The 16,125-nt window shown below is 37.6% G+C and overlaps 1 protein-coding gene across 2 annotated transcripts in view; it reads left to right on the top strand.

The window, feature by feature from the left end:
* Positions 1-16,125, top strand: part of LOC124612639 (putative transferase CAF17 homolog, mitochondrial) — a 57,946-nt gene that overhangs the window by 24,064 nt on the left and 17,757 nt on the right. Inside the window, exon 3 of one of the 2 annotated variants that reach the window (XR_006979557.1) lies at positions 2,658-2,746. The exons of the other annotated variant lie outside the window; for it this stretch is intronic. The gene's annotated coding sequence lies outside the window, so the exon portion shown is untranslated. The remainder of the gene's footprint in view (positions 1-2,657; positions 2,747-16,125) is intronic. 2 annotated transcript variants of the gene reach the window in all.

Below are 16,125 nucleotides of genomic sequence, written 5' to 3'. Positions count from 1 at the left end.
CTTAAACCATCATCCCTGACATGAGTCTGCTCATGCTGGTATCTTGAGTTGATTGCGTTCTGAGGCTCTTATGTGTCTTGAAAGCAACTACAAATAATCTCCTTTACTGGCTTCCCAGGCCTAACTTAATTGAGGATTTTCTTTCAGGGTTAACTCACCTCAGACTTTGATAAGCCAGTATCATACTACAAGGCAGCAACTGCTGGTCTTGGTCCACCTTGGGTATTTTATTTCCCTGGTACCCACCATATCTGGTGAGCATTCCCCTATCTGCCACAAGGGGAGGTGCTCAATGGGAGACCAGCAAACTCCACGTGGGCCTACAATTTATACACAATAAATATGACACGAAATGTATCTACAGACACACAAAACTAAGACATTACAATACAATAATTAAACCAGAATGCCTCTATGCATCAGTAACGCTAATTTGGAAGACAAAAGTAGACATTGAAAACACTTAGGGGAAGGAATGCAAAACTATAAGAAAAATTGTAGGTAGAAAACTTGTAAACAAAACTCTACAAGTTTTGTACCTAGAATTTCTCTTATGACCTTCTCTGAATCCTCTCTTATATCCAGATATTCTCCAATTTTTTATTCAAGTTGTCCCTGTGCTCTATCAAGAAGACACTGGGATAGAATTTTGTATGCAATTAATATTTGTGAGTTCACTGTAGGTATTTACATCTGTTCTGTCTCCCTTCTTCTGTAACGTATGAACTAATGCATTTTCACAGTTGTCTATAATTTGTTCTGTTTTCCAAATGTCTCGCATGATTTTTGTGATTTCTTATGGCATTCGAGTCTGCTGATTTGAGGATTTCTACTATGATTCCCTCTTCCCTTCCCCAGTGCTATGATTGTTTTTGAGTCTTTTGTTCTGACTGACAGTTTCTACTTCATCTGATGGTAATGAATTTGGATTAGTGTCCTCAGGTTCTTTTGGTGGGTCTCTTTGGGTTGGCTCTGGGCAGTTAATTAGCTCTTTGAACTATCAGGTGAGTTCATTGCAATGTTCTTGATTGTTAGAGCAGATTGCCCATTGTCTTTCTGGAATCAGAGACTTTGTGGTTAAAACTCTGTGGGCTTAGTTTTGAAGTTTCTATAGCAATTTCATGTGTTGTTTCCCTCAGAATATTTCTCAGTATCAACTAGCTGATCCTTTTCATATTTCCTTTCAGTCTCTCTGTTTTGTTTCACACTGTCTGGAATGTTTTGTACTTCAAATGTAAAGGAGGACAGCGGTCAATCACATAATCTGTAATTTATTGCAGATCTATATTTCGATTATAACATTGTCACCATTAGTCCGTTACCAAAAGAGTCGTGTAGGTATAACCGTGTCAGAGCATAACTGTTTGACAATTGATGCTAGCATTTACATGGCAGAAACATACCCCTCATTAATGAATCTGTAATTCACAATCCTCAATTTCTAGTTTTTATGAATCATTATGGCTACAACAGCTTTTGCATTACCTTTATTTTATGCCAATATAAATAATATTATTTAGTCTGTGAGTTCATTCACTCAGGAATGAAGGACTTTTAAGTTTCATTCGTGTGTCTGTAATTACTACTGTTGTTTGTTTCTTTCCAGCAATATTTTTGTGGTTTCATTTTATTAGAGCCAAGTTTTCTCACACTTCAGATGGCAGATTATATGCAATCTGTTTCATTTACATTAAGTCTCAACCTGTTTGCATCGAATCAGTTTCACTTGAGCAGTATTTGTATACCAAAATTCTGTTGTGCTGCTTACTGTTACACTGTCATCATCAATGAACAATGAGAATTTCCAGAACTGTCCTGAGACCAGTACACCATTTATGTACAAGGAACGCATAGGATCTGAAACATCACTGTATAGCTCTACTGTATCAAATGCTTTTCATTTTATGATAAAAATGAACTGATGTGATTTTTACAACCTTTGTTCAGTATTGGAAATATGATTTGAACCACATTTCTCCCCTCCTATGAATTCCTAAACCTCCTAATTTGCCTGAAATAATTTTGTCATTTAATTGAAGCATAAACTACCAACAGTTTAGTGCTTTTGTGGATAGTGATATCAGTGTTGGAATTTCAAATCTCTGGGAAAGCACTTATTCGTTGTTGATGACTTCCTTCACATTATATGAAGCATTTATTTTTGATCACACTGATGCTTCATGTGCACCTGGTGAAATTTTGGTTTTTAGGCCCATAATGAGATACATTTACAGAAAATAATTTGTACAATTTTGCAATTTTATTCCCAGTCTTAGTTTTTTTTATTTTTATTTTATTTTTTTATTATTTAATGCATTGAATTTTCACATGGAGATAAAATTACGAAATGGCTTGAGTTACATAAAGCACACATGTAATTTAAACTTTAAATGAAAGGAATATCCTAAAGTGTATGAAGTTTTACACAGAAGTAATATGTGTCTTGTTCAAGATTGACAGTAATTCAAATTGTCTGTGGGGCTCTTTTCTAAGAATTGTAATTTCAGTAAACTATGAGACCTCTGCTACTCTGCCGATGCATTCAGTCTTTGAGTCTGTTTGTGTTTAAAATTATTATATGTATCCCAACAAGAGTAATTTGTGTGATGCTGATTATGTTAACAAATTGTATATGATTTTCCTCTTTTATTCTACAGATGCTGTTGCAGGTGGATAAACAAGTAGATTTCTCCTGTTGTCATCAAGAAATAATAGGAAACTAATGTAATAGTGTTTGTTTCCATGGGTATGTTGAATTTTTTGTTCACATTGAGATGTACTTTGCTAAAATGGATATCTTGACATTCTCAGTTCAGTTTCATTTGTGTGTGTGTGTGTGTGTGTGTGTGTGTGTGTGTGTGTGTGAGAGAGAGAGAGAGAGAGAGAGAGAATGAGAATGGGGGTGGGGTGGCGGTGGGGGGGGGGGGGGGGTAGAAGGGTGGGGGGGTGAAAGTTCTGGGTGGGTGATTGGGCAGGGGTTTGAGAATCAGGGATAATAAAACTAAAAAGTAATATACAGTGAGATTGTAAAAAAGAAAAGAATACAAATTGTGGTGTCACCGCCAGACACCACACTTGCTAGGTGGTAGCCTTTAAATCGGCCGCAGTCCATTAGTATACGCCGGACCCGCATGTCGCCACTGTCAGTGATTGCAGACCGAGCGCCGCCACACGGCAGGTCTAGAGAGACGTCCTAGCACTCGCCCCAGTTGTACAGCAGACTTTGCTAGCGACACCACACTGACAAATACGCTCTCATTTGCCGAGACGATAGTTAGCATAGCCTTCAGCTACGTCATTTGCTACGACCTAGCAAGGCGCCATTGCCAGTTTATATTGAGATTGTAATAATGTCTAAACAAGAGCGATGTTCTCCAATTGTGGATTAAAGTTAAGTATTCCAAGAACTACGTTCTTTTCTTTATAGGATAATTACTTTACCTGGTTCCAGACCTCACACCAATCTGCGTGAGATTAAAAGCGTGCATTTCGGCCTCCTCTAGCAACACGGTGTTGGCTCTTCTGCCAACCCTTCACAAATTAACAATAAACTAATAGGTTACAGATTGAGTTTTTGTATTTGGAGCTGCTGAGGAAGACAGTTGGATGTGTAGAGGAAGACATAAATGTATGAGTAAAAAGTAGCCTGGAGTGGTTTTAGTAAACTAAATAGGTTTTTATAATGAAGGCTTCATTGTGTCTGAAAAGGAAAGTTTGCAATCAGTATCATTGTTTTTTCTCCTGGCAAAAGGCCTTGGACTTTTAAGTGTGAAAACTATACCAAACCTGAAGGTAATTGAGAGGTGCATGTCAGAAATTACAAGTAGACACAAAAAAAATGAACAAAAGGACAAAGGAACAAAGAGCAGTGGAAGATGTAATCATATTTAATTAATAAAACAATGGAAAGTCCAGTTTGGAATATCAGTACTTCTGAAAAGGATAGATTGCTACTCACTGTAAAGATGATATGATATTGCAGTCCCTGTTTTATTCTGATTACGATGCAGAGTTCCTCGGGTCTGGCATGCAGGCGTTGCAGTGACTACAGCCGCTATGAAATACATTAAATGTATTTGCACTTGCGAATAAGGGCAACTATCAGTTGTAGAATGGAATGACAACAGCGAAAATTTGTGCCCATCCAGGAATCAAACCGGGATTTCCCACAAGCGGTTGCCTTACCATTTGGCTATCTGTGCTCAACTCATGGCCCGGTTGACAATGTATGGAAGAGTGGGTCAGGCTGCGAGTCATGCCCAGATAGACAAATTGTAAGTCACCTTGCTTGCGATAAGTGCGAAGTCCGGGTTCGGGTCATGATCTGGCACAAATTTTCGTTGTCGTCATGCCATTCTACAGCTGTTGGTTGTCCCTATTTGCAAGTGCGAATATATTTAATGTAATATGTCTAAAAACAAAGAAGCTGTAATTTACCAAGCGAAAGCGTTGGTATGTTGGTAGAGACAATAAAAACAATAAAAAACACACAAACACACACACAAATTTCAGGCTTTTGCAACCCACGGTTGCTTCATCAGGAAAGAGGGAAGGAGAGGGAAAGACGAAAGGATGTGGGTTTTAAGAGAGAGGGTAAGGAGTCATTCCAATCCCGGGAGTGGAAAGACTTTCCTTAAGGGGAAAAAGGGACAGGTATACACTTGCGCGCACACACACACACACATATCCATCCGCACATCTGTATGTAAGTTTTTTCGAACTGAACCTGGGGAATTTTTGATGTAAATAAATCAATGCAGGGCCATTAAAAAAAAAAAAAAAAAAAAAAAAAAAAAAAAAAAAAAAAAAAAAAAAAAACACCCCTTCGTAAATCACAGTCTTATGTGTAGTGCCAGAACAAAATATTTGCTTGGATACATTGATAGTCCACGCACGACATTTTAAGGAGTTAAAACCTCTTTCTGTGGCTGACTTTTCTGCAAGTAATGTCTGTCACAAGCACAGTGGTTTCCTCTTGCACAGGAAACAACTGTGCTAGGTGCATCAGGCGTACGGACCTAGTAATATGGCAATAGCTTTGAAACCCCCACACATTTTCCTCTTGTATCTAGCACAGTCATACCCAAATATGATAAATAGCCTGACTGGAGTAATTTCTTTTGTGTTGGTACTGTTGTGTAAAAGTACGGCTTTAACCCTTTAACTGCTCTGGACGTGTTAACGTGCGTGTCTTTGTACCTGTTCATGTATGCTCTGAACTTGTTTACGCGCACCTTCTACCTGGTACTCTGAATGTGTCTACTCATAGACATGTTCAGAGTACCATGTAGAAGGACTGGTGGTGCGCATAAACACGTTCAGAGCACACAGGGACAGGTACAAAGGTGTGCATGTTAACACATCCATAGCAGTTACAGGGTTAAGACTTATCTTCAAAGCATCAGTGAAGGATCTCCACAGATCAGGACTGTACATCTATATCTTTGCAGTATGAGAGGTCATTCAGTTTTAAAGAACTTCTCCAAATCCTTAGTTCTGTTTCAAAATGTAGTCACTTCGGCAGAGTCATATAGATAATTTCACTGTTTCAAATGTAATACCAAAAGTTTTTCCTTATTTGTAAAATGTTCTAGACTCCCAGTGAAATCATTGAACTTACCATGCGTCATCATATGTATCCAGGATTACATGCTTTAAGAGAGAAGTTTACATTTCTTGGACTGAAAGGATTTTCACCTTCAGTTAAACATTCGTTACAGTTCACTTCTTGGTTCAGAAAGATGGTGTACCTTGTCATAAGGTACGGGGGAAGTTGCGGAGGTATTTTTGTTCAGGGAGACTCATTTTTTTAAAATGGGAATTACACAGAAATAAGTCATCAGTGATGATTGGTGATCGCCCTCCAAACCGTTTTGAGGTTTGATGAACGTGTAGTGCATCCCATGTCCTGGTCTCCTGTCTTATAGTCAAAATACGGTAAATATGCCTTTCTTTAAATAGGTGATGTAATTGATCACTGCTATGAAGCAAATGTAATTGCACCACAAATAAAGTAGAACTTATCTGCATTATTAACACACTGACAATGTAGTGTTCTGTGTGTTTGTTAACAGTAGTTTGCCAGCTGGAAGTATATAAAAACACACTTCTTGTGAAAGCCCATTGAGAGGCATCAAAATGCTATGACTGATTTATAACAGTTCTTAGGATCTATAGACCTTTTTATACATCTACACCCATATGCTGCAAACCACTGTGCAGCGGATATCAGAGGGTACATCCAATTACACCGGTTATTAAGGCATCTTCCCATTCCGTTCTGAGTGTGAAACCTGGGAAGAATCAGAGTTTAAATGCATCTGCACACACTGTAATTAATCTAGTCTTGTCCTTACAATTCTTACAGGAGAGTATGTACAGAGTTGTAGAATATTTATAGATTCATCATTTAAAGGTGAGTCTTGAAACATTGCAAGTTAGTTTTCCTAGGATACTTTGTATCTATCTTCTAGTGTCTGCCAATTCAGTTTGTGCAGCATCTCCATGACACTGTCCCATGGGTGAGACAAAACAGTGACCATTTGTTCTGCCCTTCTCTATATACATTAAATATCTGCTGTCAATGCTATGTGGTATGGCTTCAACACACTTGAGCAGTATTCTAGAATGGGTCACACCAGTATTTTGTAAGCAATCCCCTTTGTAGGCTTATTGTATTTTATTGGAAATCCACCAGTGAACCCAAGTCTGCCATCTACTTTGCCTATGACTGAGCCTATGTGATCATTCCATTTCATATTTCTACAGTTTTTACACCCAGGTATTTACCTTTCTGAATCTTTGAAGCACCACTTTCAAAAAAGCTGCAGATCTTGATAAGATTTCATACAGTGCTACGTCATAGCTGCCAACTAGTATGGATTGTCTGTAATTATTATGGATTTATCACCTTCATTAGGGAGTTACGGAGACGTACTAAAAATTATGGAAATGGACATAATCGATTTCATGTTTAAAAAAAAGAAAAAAGAAATGGAAAAGATACTGTTTGCTTTCCGCCAGTCATATGCTGCTAAATGTTGTACAGATTGTAATGATTTCTTTGTAAAGTATGTAGTTAACCTGTCTATGAATGATTTCAACGTACAAGTTTAATGTGACAGCCATCTAGCAGTGGAACTAAGAAAATTGATAGACACATCATCCATGTGTGCAAGTTGTAACCACCTGTAAATCTGTGCATACATACTAGGTGGTGATAAAGTGTACATACATCCAGAATGTAGTTCCCTGATTTTTCGTAAGAGAGCAAAAATTATGTAATGAATAATAATAATAAACAAATACTTAATAGATAGGAACCGTGAACTCTTTGAAATATTTAAATTCAGATGAGTGACTCATGCATGGAAACACAGCAGGACTGTACGACATGAATTGTGTATAGACTGATGGTATTTTTGGTAATAGTTACATTGTGTTTGGTGGTAATATTCGTCCATTTGGCATTCGAATACACTGTGGTAGCTGCTAAGGAAAGTTTTAATTGTTTGTTAAAAATGCAAGGAATTAAGAATTTTTTGTTTCTTCAGCAATTTTTAATAGTGTCTGTAAGGAAAGCATAACAAAACTGATGATGTGAAATTAAACTGTGTGAAAGATATCCTGACTGCAAGTGAGAAAAACACTGTACCAAATTCAGACAGTAATATTGTGGAACACCAAAGTGTTAGTACAGTGGATGGCAGTGTGACGAAAAATGTAAAACTGGACAGAAATTTCAGGAACAGTATAGTAAAGAATGATCATGTTTGGTAAAATCAAATAAATCAGGCCAAAATGTTTTTTGTGTAGTGTGCTCAGTAGATATTTCTATAAAGCATGCCGGTCGTGATGACTGCTGTCATCATGTTCTGTCTGAAGTATTTGTAGAGCTAGCAAACCTTCAGTCTTCAAATGCATCGTTGTCATCATTTGGAATAAAATCTGGTGAGGAAGACTCTGTCCCCAATGCTTTTTGGTTCATTTATTGTTGAACACAGCTCGCCACTTTCTTATGCAGATTATATTTCACTGCTGTTCAAAAAAAATGTATCCTGATTCTCACATTGCTAAAAATAAAGTTGTGGAAGAACTAAAACAACTGAATTTATAAATTCTTTGTCATCTGGAACACAGAGTGATGTACTATAATACTTACAAGAAAACCCCTTTTGACTTGCAACTGATGGTAGCACAGATGTTAAAGATGTAAAAGTATATCCAGCTCCCATAACTTACTTTAATGTTAAACAGGGAAGGAACAAACACATTGACCAAATTTATCCAAACATTGTTCACAACTGTACCAATCTGGACTGGCTATATGAAATGACAATTTTACCAACTGAAAATGCACTGGGCAGTCACATGACACTGTGTAATCAGTAACAGTCCAGCAGCAGTTTGACACAGTTGTTCAGTACGACATAGCCACAAAGCACTCACAGTTCATCCCAAGCCAACTGTTTTGTCAGTAGATCAGATGTGATTATTATAATTTAAAGCACTATTTTTTTGTATTGTGGTAAAAGGAGACTAGAATAACCAGCCAGTAACATGGAGTGGGAAGCAATAAGAATTATTAATAACTAACTGGGATATCCGGCTTCAGTCAGGAAGTTGATATGAGATTGTATGGTAGTTCGAATAAAAGCATAAACTTTAAAGTATAAGAGGTAAAAGAAAATTATTGAAAACATATTCTAACTATTTACAATACTTGTTTATAAACAACATTTTCCATTTTGTTATCCAGGATATATATGTAGAAATTTTTGAAATTCCTGCTCAAGAGCAAGCTACGTATAGTTGAAAATTAGAGAAGCAGAAGTCTTTGAGGTTGATACAACAGTTTTTTAAATTTGTCCTTGCATATTGTTAATTGTAAAACTAGGCTAATTTGATTGGAAATTGTAGTCTTTTAAATTGGAATGGCATTTCAGTAGAGATCAGAGGTATTCCAGGAATAAATAGTGTGTGTCCTTTGTAGTTTCCAGTCATAAGTTCAGCTTCAGTGATGTTATTTGATAGCTGTTTGATGATCATTCTTGTTCCATTACACAGTTTTGGTGAGTTGAAATTTCTGAGTCGTATGATTGGAGAGCGAATATTAAGTCAAAGGCAGTGTAATGGTATTACTGGTACTTGCAAATAGTTTAGAAATTCTGTGAGGGAGTTCACACTTTCTTCAGTGTTTACCATTGTGTCAATTGATTTGTATATTTTCTCTTCACTGGGAATGTTGTTTTGAATATTCAAATTGATATCATTGATAATATTATTTTTAGTTGCCACACTCATCCTTAAAATATTGAGTGTTCGAGACAGTGGAAGACCGAGTGTCTCTAGAATTCACCCCAAAATTCTCGAGGCACTATATATCCCTCCCCTTAGCTCGAACACGCGATTGTTTTGATAAATGTGGTTGATGAGTTTGTTTTAAGCAGTTGCCATTTAGTAGGAATCACTGTTGAGTTTAATGAGGCCGGTCATCTAGTTAGTAGGATATGTGCCTTCGCCTATTTGTAAAATTTATTGAGCAAAATGTGGTGGTGTTTTATGTTTTGATAAGTCAACTCTAGATGATTAATGGAAAATCTCATATAAAGATGTGAAACAAATACTAACAGAGAGATAGAGGGGCTGGCCAGTACTTACCTCAGCTCAGTACAGTTGATAGATACACATAAAACAGAACCGAAAATTTACGTTCCTAGCTTTCGGAACAAATGTTCCTTCATCGGGGAGGAGAGAGGGGAAAGAAAGGGAAGAAGGGAAAGGAGATTCAGTTACTCATAACCTGGGTTGTGAGTAACTGAATCTCCTTTCCCTTCTTCCCTTTCTTTCCCCTCTCTCCTCCCCGATGAAAGAACATTTGTTCCGAAAGCTAGGAACGTAAATTTTCGGTTCTGTTTTATGTTTATCTATCGGCTGTACTGAGCTGAGATAAGTCAACTCTCTTATTTTTTGTTAGTTGCAGCATTTATATGTGTGGCCAGAGATGCGATTTTTTTAAAGCATGTATTGATCTCATCTGCTGGGTGTGTTTGTTGAAAATATCCTGAGAGTATGAGTATAGCTCCTCCCACCATTTCAGAGTTTCGTCACAAGTACCGTAATGTTCTGTCCATGGCTTTGAGTTATGTTTTATGTGCTATCATGCATTCATCCCAGAAGATAATTTTAGCTTGCTTTAGAAGTTCACCCTGTTCAGAAGCTGTTGAGATTTTGCGTACCGGGAATTGTTCATTGGATATATTCAATGGCAGTTGGGGCGGACTGGGCAGTTAGTCCTCCTGTCATGAGTGTGGCTGCAATGGTGACGATTTTCCTATGGTACAGGTCAGTCCCCTTCTTGGTGGCCCTGTCCGCACAGTATAGGTCAGCCTTTCTTAGATCTACATACCTGCTCTTTTATATCCAATTCATGCTGGGTGCACCCTCCTTATCCTTCCTGAGTAGGCACCATGGTTCATTACCCTAGTATACATCTTTATGTACACTATAATTAAATATTGTCTGGAAACTAAATCTGTTTCACACTTAACACTCACTTCTTAATACTTCATTTAGTCCCCTAGAGTCCTCCGTTACACTTCCACTCCTATGCTTCCAATATACACCACAAATATATTATTCAATATATCATACATTTACTTATGCTATACTTGTCCCACTATCCTACAAATCGTCAAAACAAATGCTTGACTAACATTCCTGAATAATTATCACAATTAGTTCCTCCCTGGCCTATGCTTATTAGTTCATCCTTGGCTTATGCTCATTAGTTCCTCCTTCGCTTATATTCTCCTTAACTACTCACACTTCCTTCTTATGTATTTGCATTGTATTACATTGTCTGTTAACTGGGGGCCTAGAAACGATGGAGAGGCTCCATCCTCGCTGCAGCCGCAGTGGTCCACAACCCCACGACGACTACCGCAGTCCACTTCACCCCTCTGCCACCCCACACCGAACCACCCTTTCAGGGTCATTGTGTGGTTCTGCCCCCAGTCCCCCCCCCCCCCCACCCACCCACCCCCTCTCCCCCCAGGGAACGTCTCACACCAGATGATTGTAACCCCTATGGTTGCGTGGTAGAGTAATGGTGATGTACGCGTATGTGAAGAACTTGTTTGCGCAGGTTGCCGACATAGTGTAGCTGAGGTGGAATAAGGGGAACCAGCCCACATTTGCCGAGGCAAATGGAAAACTGCCTAAAAACCATCCACAGACTAGTTGGCTCACTGGACCTCACCACAAGTCCGCCAGGCGGATTCGTGCTGGGCACCAGGCGCTCCTTCCCACCTGGAAAGCTGTGCATTGGACCGCATGGCTAACCAATCGGGCTCTTACGTATTTACTCACACTTCCCTCTTATGTATCCCTGATGTAGAATTATCATAGGTTTTATATCCTTATGTACATATGCGATATAGAATAGTCATTGTTCTTATACATATATTTCCTATGTATATGTATATGTATTAATAAATATCTACTTGATAGTTTTCTCAAGTAACTAGGCGATGTAGAACCATCACAATAAACAGCCATGTGTGCATATTTCTCTACGTGCACATTCTTTGCCCCCCTACAACACTTGATGGTTCTTACATCATTTTTATCTGTACTTCGATTGTTTGCATCTTCGTGTTTCGTTGTGTGTACACATAAGTGTGTCTGTGTATCCTGATTCTTCGGCCTACTTATATGAAATAAGTTGAAGGGTATTGGAAACCATGGAAAATAAGAAGGACTTCAGTGATAGAAGTATATGAATATGTAAAGAGGGAAAGATAGACCGGTACTCAGATGAGAAGTAAGAAAGGAAAAAGTAGAAATGGTTGTTAAGATTGAAGAAGAGAAATAAGATAGTCCTAAAGACAGGAAACCCTTCTCACCCCATTCCCCAGGATCCCTACTTCGCCAGTACTTGAGGGAGAAGCTGGAGGAGGTATGGTGTTAAACGTCTCCTACAGAACGGACATTCTCACCTTAGCAACCCCTATGGAATGGCAGACGGTGAAGAATCAGTCACAAACATTTGTGAGAGTCGTTTGAAAGGTGTGGTGTGTGTTCTGTGTTAGCCTTGATTTATTTGTTAGTGTAAATCATGCCTTGATCTATAATACCCACCCCTTCCAAAACCAATACAAACCCTCCCCTTTACATCACATCTCGTGAAAGGTATAAAATGTTCTATAAAAATAGAAAATTATACACTGCAATCAAATAGTTGTTTAGTTAATCACTTTACACTATATTTTACACGTACAGATAAAACACTCTGTTCAGTTTATGTCACCTAGACATCACTCAGTTTAAATAGTATCATCATATTATACCTTTCACCCAAATAATATTTTATTCATTTCATTTCATGTTTAGAGATCACTGTTCATTTGTGGTTCTCTTAAGTTTTCTACTTTACCATCATATCCGATTTTCTTCGTACTAAACTTATAGGATAGTTTAAGAATTCAAGAATAGGTTACAGTATAGTTCAATATTTGAAGGGAATTTGGTGCAGGAAAATATAGCACAGAAGAAACACCGAAAACAACTAGGGATCCAAAGGTCATCACTCCGCCTGTTAACACAGAACGTTAACATCCCTGGGAAATATACAACTTTATGTCTTTTATATTGTATTTTCCTTCGCCTGATCCTTTTATAGGATCTACTAAAAGTAAGGCTTTGGGATGTATTACCGATTGTACTTGGTAAGGTCCTTCATACTTTTGGAAAAATGTATGTCTCCTTCTTCAGGGCAGAGCTCTGAAGATGCTGTTTTACGAGAACTAGGTCGTCGACCTTGTACTGAGGTTCAATAGCCTTCTCATTATGTTTACTCACTCGTTCTTGTGCTTTGTCAACTAGATTTTTAGAGACCATTTCCTGTTTAACTTGGTAATCGTCAGTAGGTTGTTCAGGCTAAATGAAACATTTAATAAGAGGTTCTCCTGCAAAGGGTTTGCCTATTACTTCTAAAGGTGTTAATCCTGTTGATAAATGTGGTAGTTCATTTAAAATAAGTTCAAAGTCTTTGCTCTTCGTTGCCCATAACGTATGTTTTTCATGGCAGAAGGTGCGACATAACTTCCCAATCTCTTTCATTACTCGTTCACATGGATTTGATGATGGGTTATAGTTGGATTTTAGTTCTTGATAAACATCTTCCCACCCTAAAAATTCTTTAAATTCATTACTGACAAATTGTGACCATTGTCTGTTAGAAATCGTTTTGGTTTGCCTACCTCGAGAAATTATTGTTGCAGACAGTGAATCATGGTTTGTGTATTTACTTTCTTAATAGGATATAATTTAACATACTTTGAGCAACACTCTATGAGGTCAAAAATGTATGATACTCCTCCCTTCCCTTTTGGAATTGGTCCGAAAAAATCTACTGCTGTGAGATCATGTAACACCTTAGGAATGATTGGATACATTTTGTATTTAACATGTGTGTTACTCTCTTTTACATTCTGACAGATTTCACAAGTCCTAATTAAAGATGCTACCTTCTGTCCTATCTTCTTAAAATAATAGAACTTATTCATATGAGCTATACATTTCTTTATTCCGAAGTGTCCGTGTCCCATATGAACATGCCACACAATTTGATCCTCCATTCACTTCGGAATACATATGCACCAACGTTGAGATGTTATACTGTCCCTCCAAAATAAATTATGTGCTATAATTTGGCACCTCCCTATTTGATTAAGAGGTAAGGAATTCTTGTTACACATAGCATATATATCTGTGAAGTAGGTATAAGATGAATGTTTTCGGTTATTCTTCAAGCCTTATCTTGTACCCCATTATGTGGATATTCTACTGTCAAAAAATTAATCACAGAAATTACGCCGGGCCCTTCCATATGTTTCAATTCTTTCATGTCTACAGGTAACCTAGACAAAGCATCAGGTACAATATTTTCAGAACCTAATATATACTGTATTTTAATGTCATATTCCTGTAGGAACAAATCCACCACATTAATTTACTATCTAGTAATCAATACCCATTAAAAATGATAGAGCTTGGTGATCCCCATACTAGTGTTTGGAATTTTTGGATACCCTATGCTATTGCTAATAGTTCCTTTTCTTTGGCTGTACAGTTTAATTCGTGTTTGTCGAAACTCCAGCTAGCAAAAGCTATAGAACTGTGATTTGTACTTTCCAGACCTGACTCTCCTTGGAAAAGTTTTGCTGCTATACCATAGTTGGATGCATCTGTTGAAATTTTAAATGGCTCACCCTGCTGTTTTTACATTTTCAAATGCATCATTGGCCTCTTGGTCCAAAACCCACAGTATTCCCTTCCTTAAAAAAAAAGTAGAAGTCTTGGGCCATTCGGCTCTTGACTTCGTGTATATTGTCTATAGTACCCGGCCATTCCAATAAATCTCTTCAACTGTCTTATGTTTCTAGTGGGTGGACACTCCTTAATGACCTATATACGTTCCGGGTCTGGTCTAATTCCTTGCACTCCTACGATTTGCCCTAAAACTTAAGCTCTTGCCTCCCATAGTGCGGTTTAGACAATTTTATTGCAATACCTTTTTCTTTAAAACTTTTTAGAGTTTTACTCAAGGTAGATGAAATTATATCATCTACATATATTGTTAAATCTTTTAACAATTCCCTTCCTAATGCCTCATTCAGTGCACGTATAAACATGGATATTTAGCCCAAATGGTAACACATTAAAATGATATGATTTCCCATCAAATAGAAGCACTGTATATTTCTTTGATTCAGGATGTAACCAAATTTGCCAATTTCCAGCAGTCAGGTGCATCATGCTAAAATACTTTGTTTTCTGAATTGGTCTGTCTCATTCCATCTCTATATGCTTATTCAAAGTACATGCGCCTAGCACTAATCACACACCTCCTGTAGCCTTTCTTACTACTGCTACCAAGGGATTATTCATGATGCTAGAGCTACGTTCTATTATGTTACTGTCAATCATCTCGTCAATTTCTTCCATAACCGCTTCTTTTAGACTTAGTGGTATGAGATATGGCTTACAGAAAAATGGAGTACTATCTTTGATTTTAAATTTACATATGTAATCACTAATACTACCGGGGCGATCGGAGAATACTTCTTCATATTCCATTAGAATTTTATATAAATCTAGTTTTTGTTCACTGGTTAATATTGGTGATTGATTTACTTTGCCCTGTATGTCAACTCAATGTGTCACGTGACTTGCCTTTTCAATCTCTGGTGACAATTGTGCTGTCGCTGTTAATCGTAAACATTGACTCTCGGTTGTTTGTTTACCAATATAGCTGTCCGTTGCAAATGGTACACAATATTTGTAGCCACCTTTACCATAATAAAGAAGATTCTCCTCAAAATTCAATATGATGTTAAATTCTGACAGCCAATCTTGGCCATACAACACATCCCTATTGATATTTTCTACTGCTAACAGTGTCTGATGAAATGGGATATTCCCAATGTTTCAGTTCACCTGGGTCTTGTGTTTTAAGACTTTGCTTTTCGTTCCAGTAATACTGACTACATAGACCCCCGTTACTGGCAATAGCGGTAAGTGATGTTTAGTTCGTAATGTGCTAAAGAAAGCGCTAGAAATAAGTGACACTTCACTCCCGGAATCTATAAATATGTTAACTTCAAAAGCCTATTATTATTGGTTGTGGATTAATGGTGGTTAAGCTCGGTTCTTCCAGTAACAACTATTCTTTGGTTGGTATTTTATGCGTGAAATTAACATACTTATTATGGACTAGCCCCCCTAATGTATTTCTACGACCTGGGTCCTGGCCCTGGATCGAGATCGCACTACATTTTCCTCATTATTGATAATCACTGGTTGGTTACTGAATTGGGTTATTACATTACCGCTTTGTATTTTATTACTGAGTGGTACAAATTCTTGCAATGCCACTGGGCCTATATTCAAAGTTGGATGTTTCTTTTGGTAATTTTCGCTACTCTTGTTCTGGTTACACTGGTGTACTCTAGCTGAGTTGGTCTCATGTCTCTTAAAATTACTATTACAACTACCTCTTCTGCAATTCAGTTTTTCACTTTGATGTACGTTTTCGTTGCGGTCTTTGTTTAAGGCATCAAG

The sequence above is a fragment of the Schistocerca americana genome, chromosome 4 (genome assembly GCF_021461395.2).
Source record: "Schistocerca americana isolate TAMUIC-IGC-003095 chromosome 4, iqSchAmer2.1, whole genome shotgun sequence".
NCBI classification, from domain to species: Eukaryota; Metazoa; Arthropoda; class Insecta; order Orthoptera; family Acrididae; genus Schistocerca; species Schistocerca americana.
Note: the sequence above shows the minus strand (reverse complement) of the source record. Positions and strands in the feature narration are given on the sequence as shown.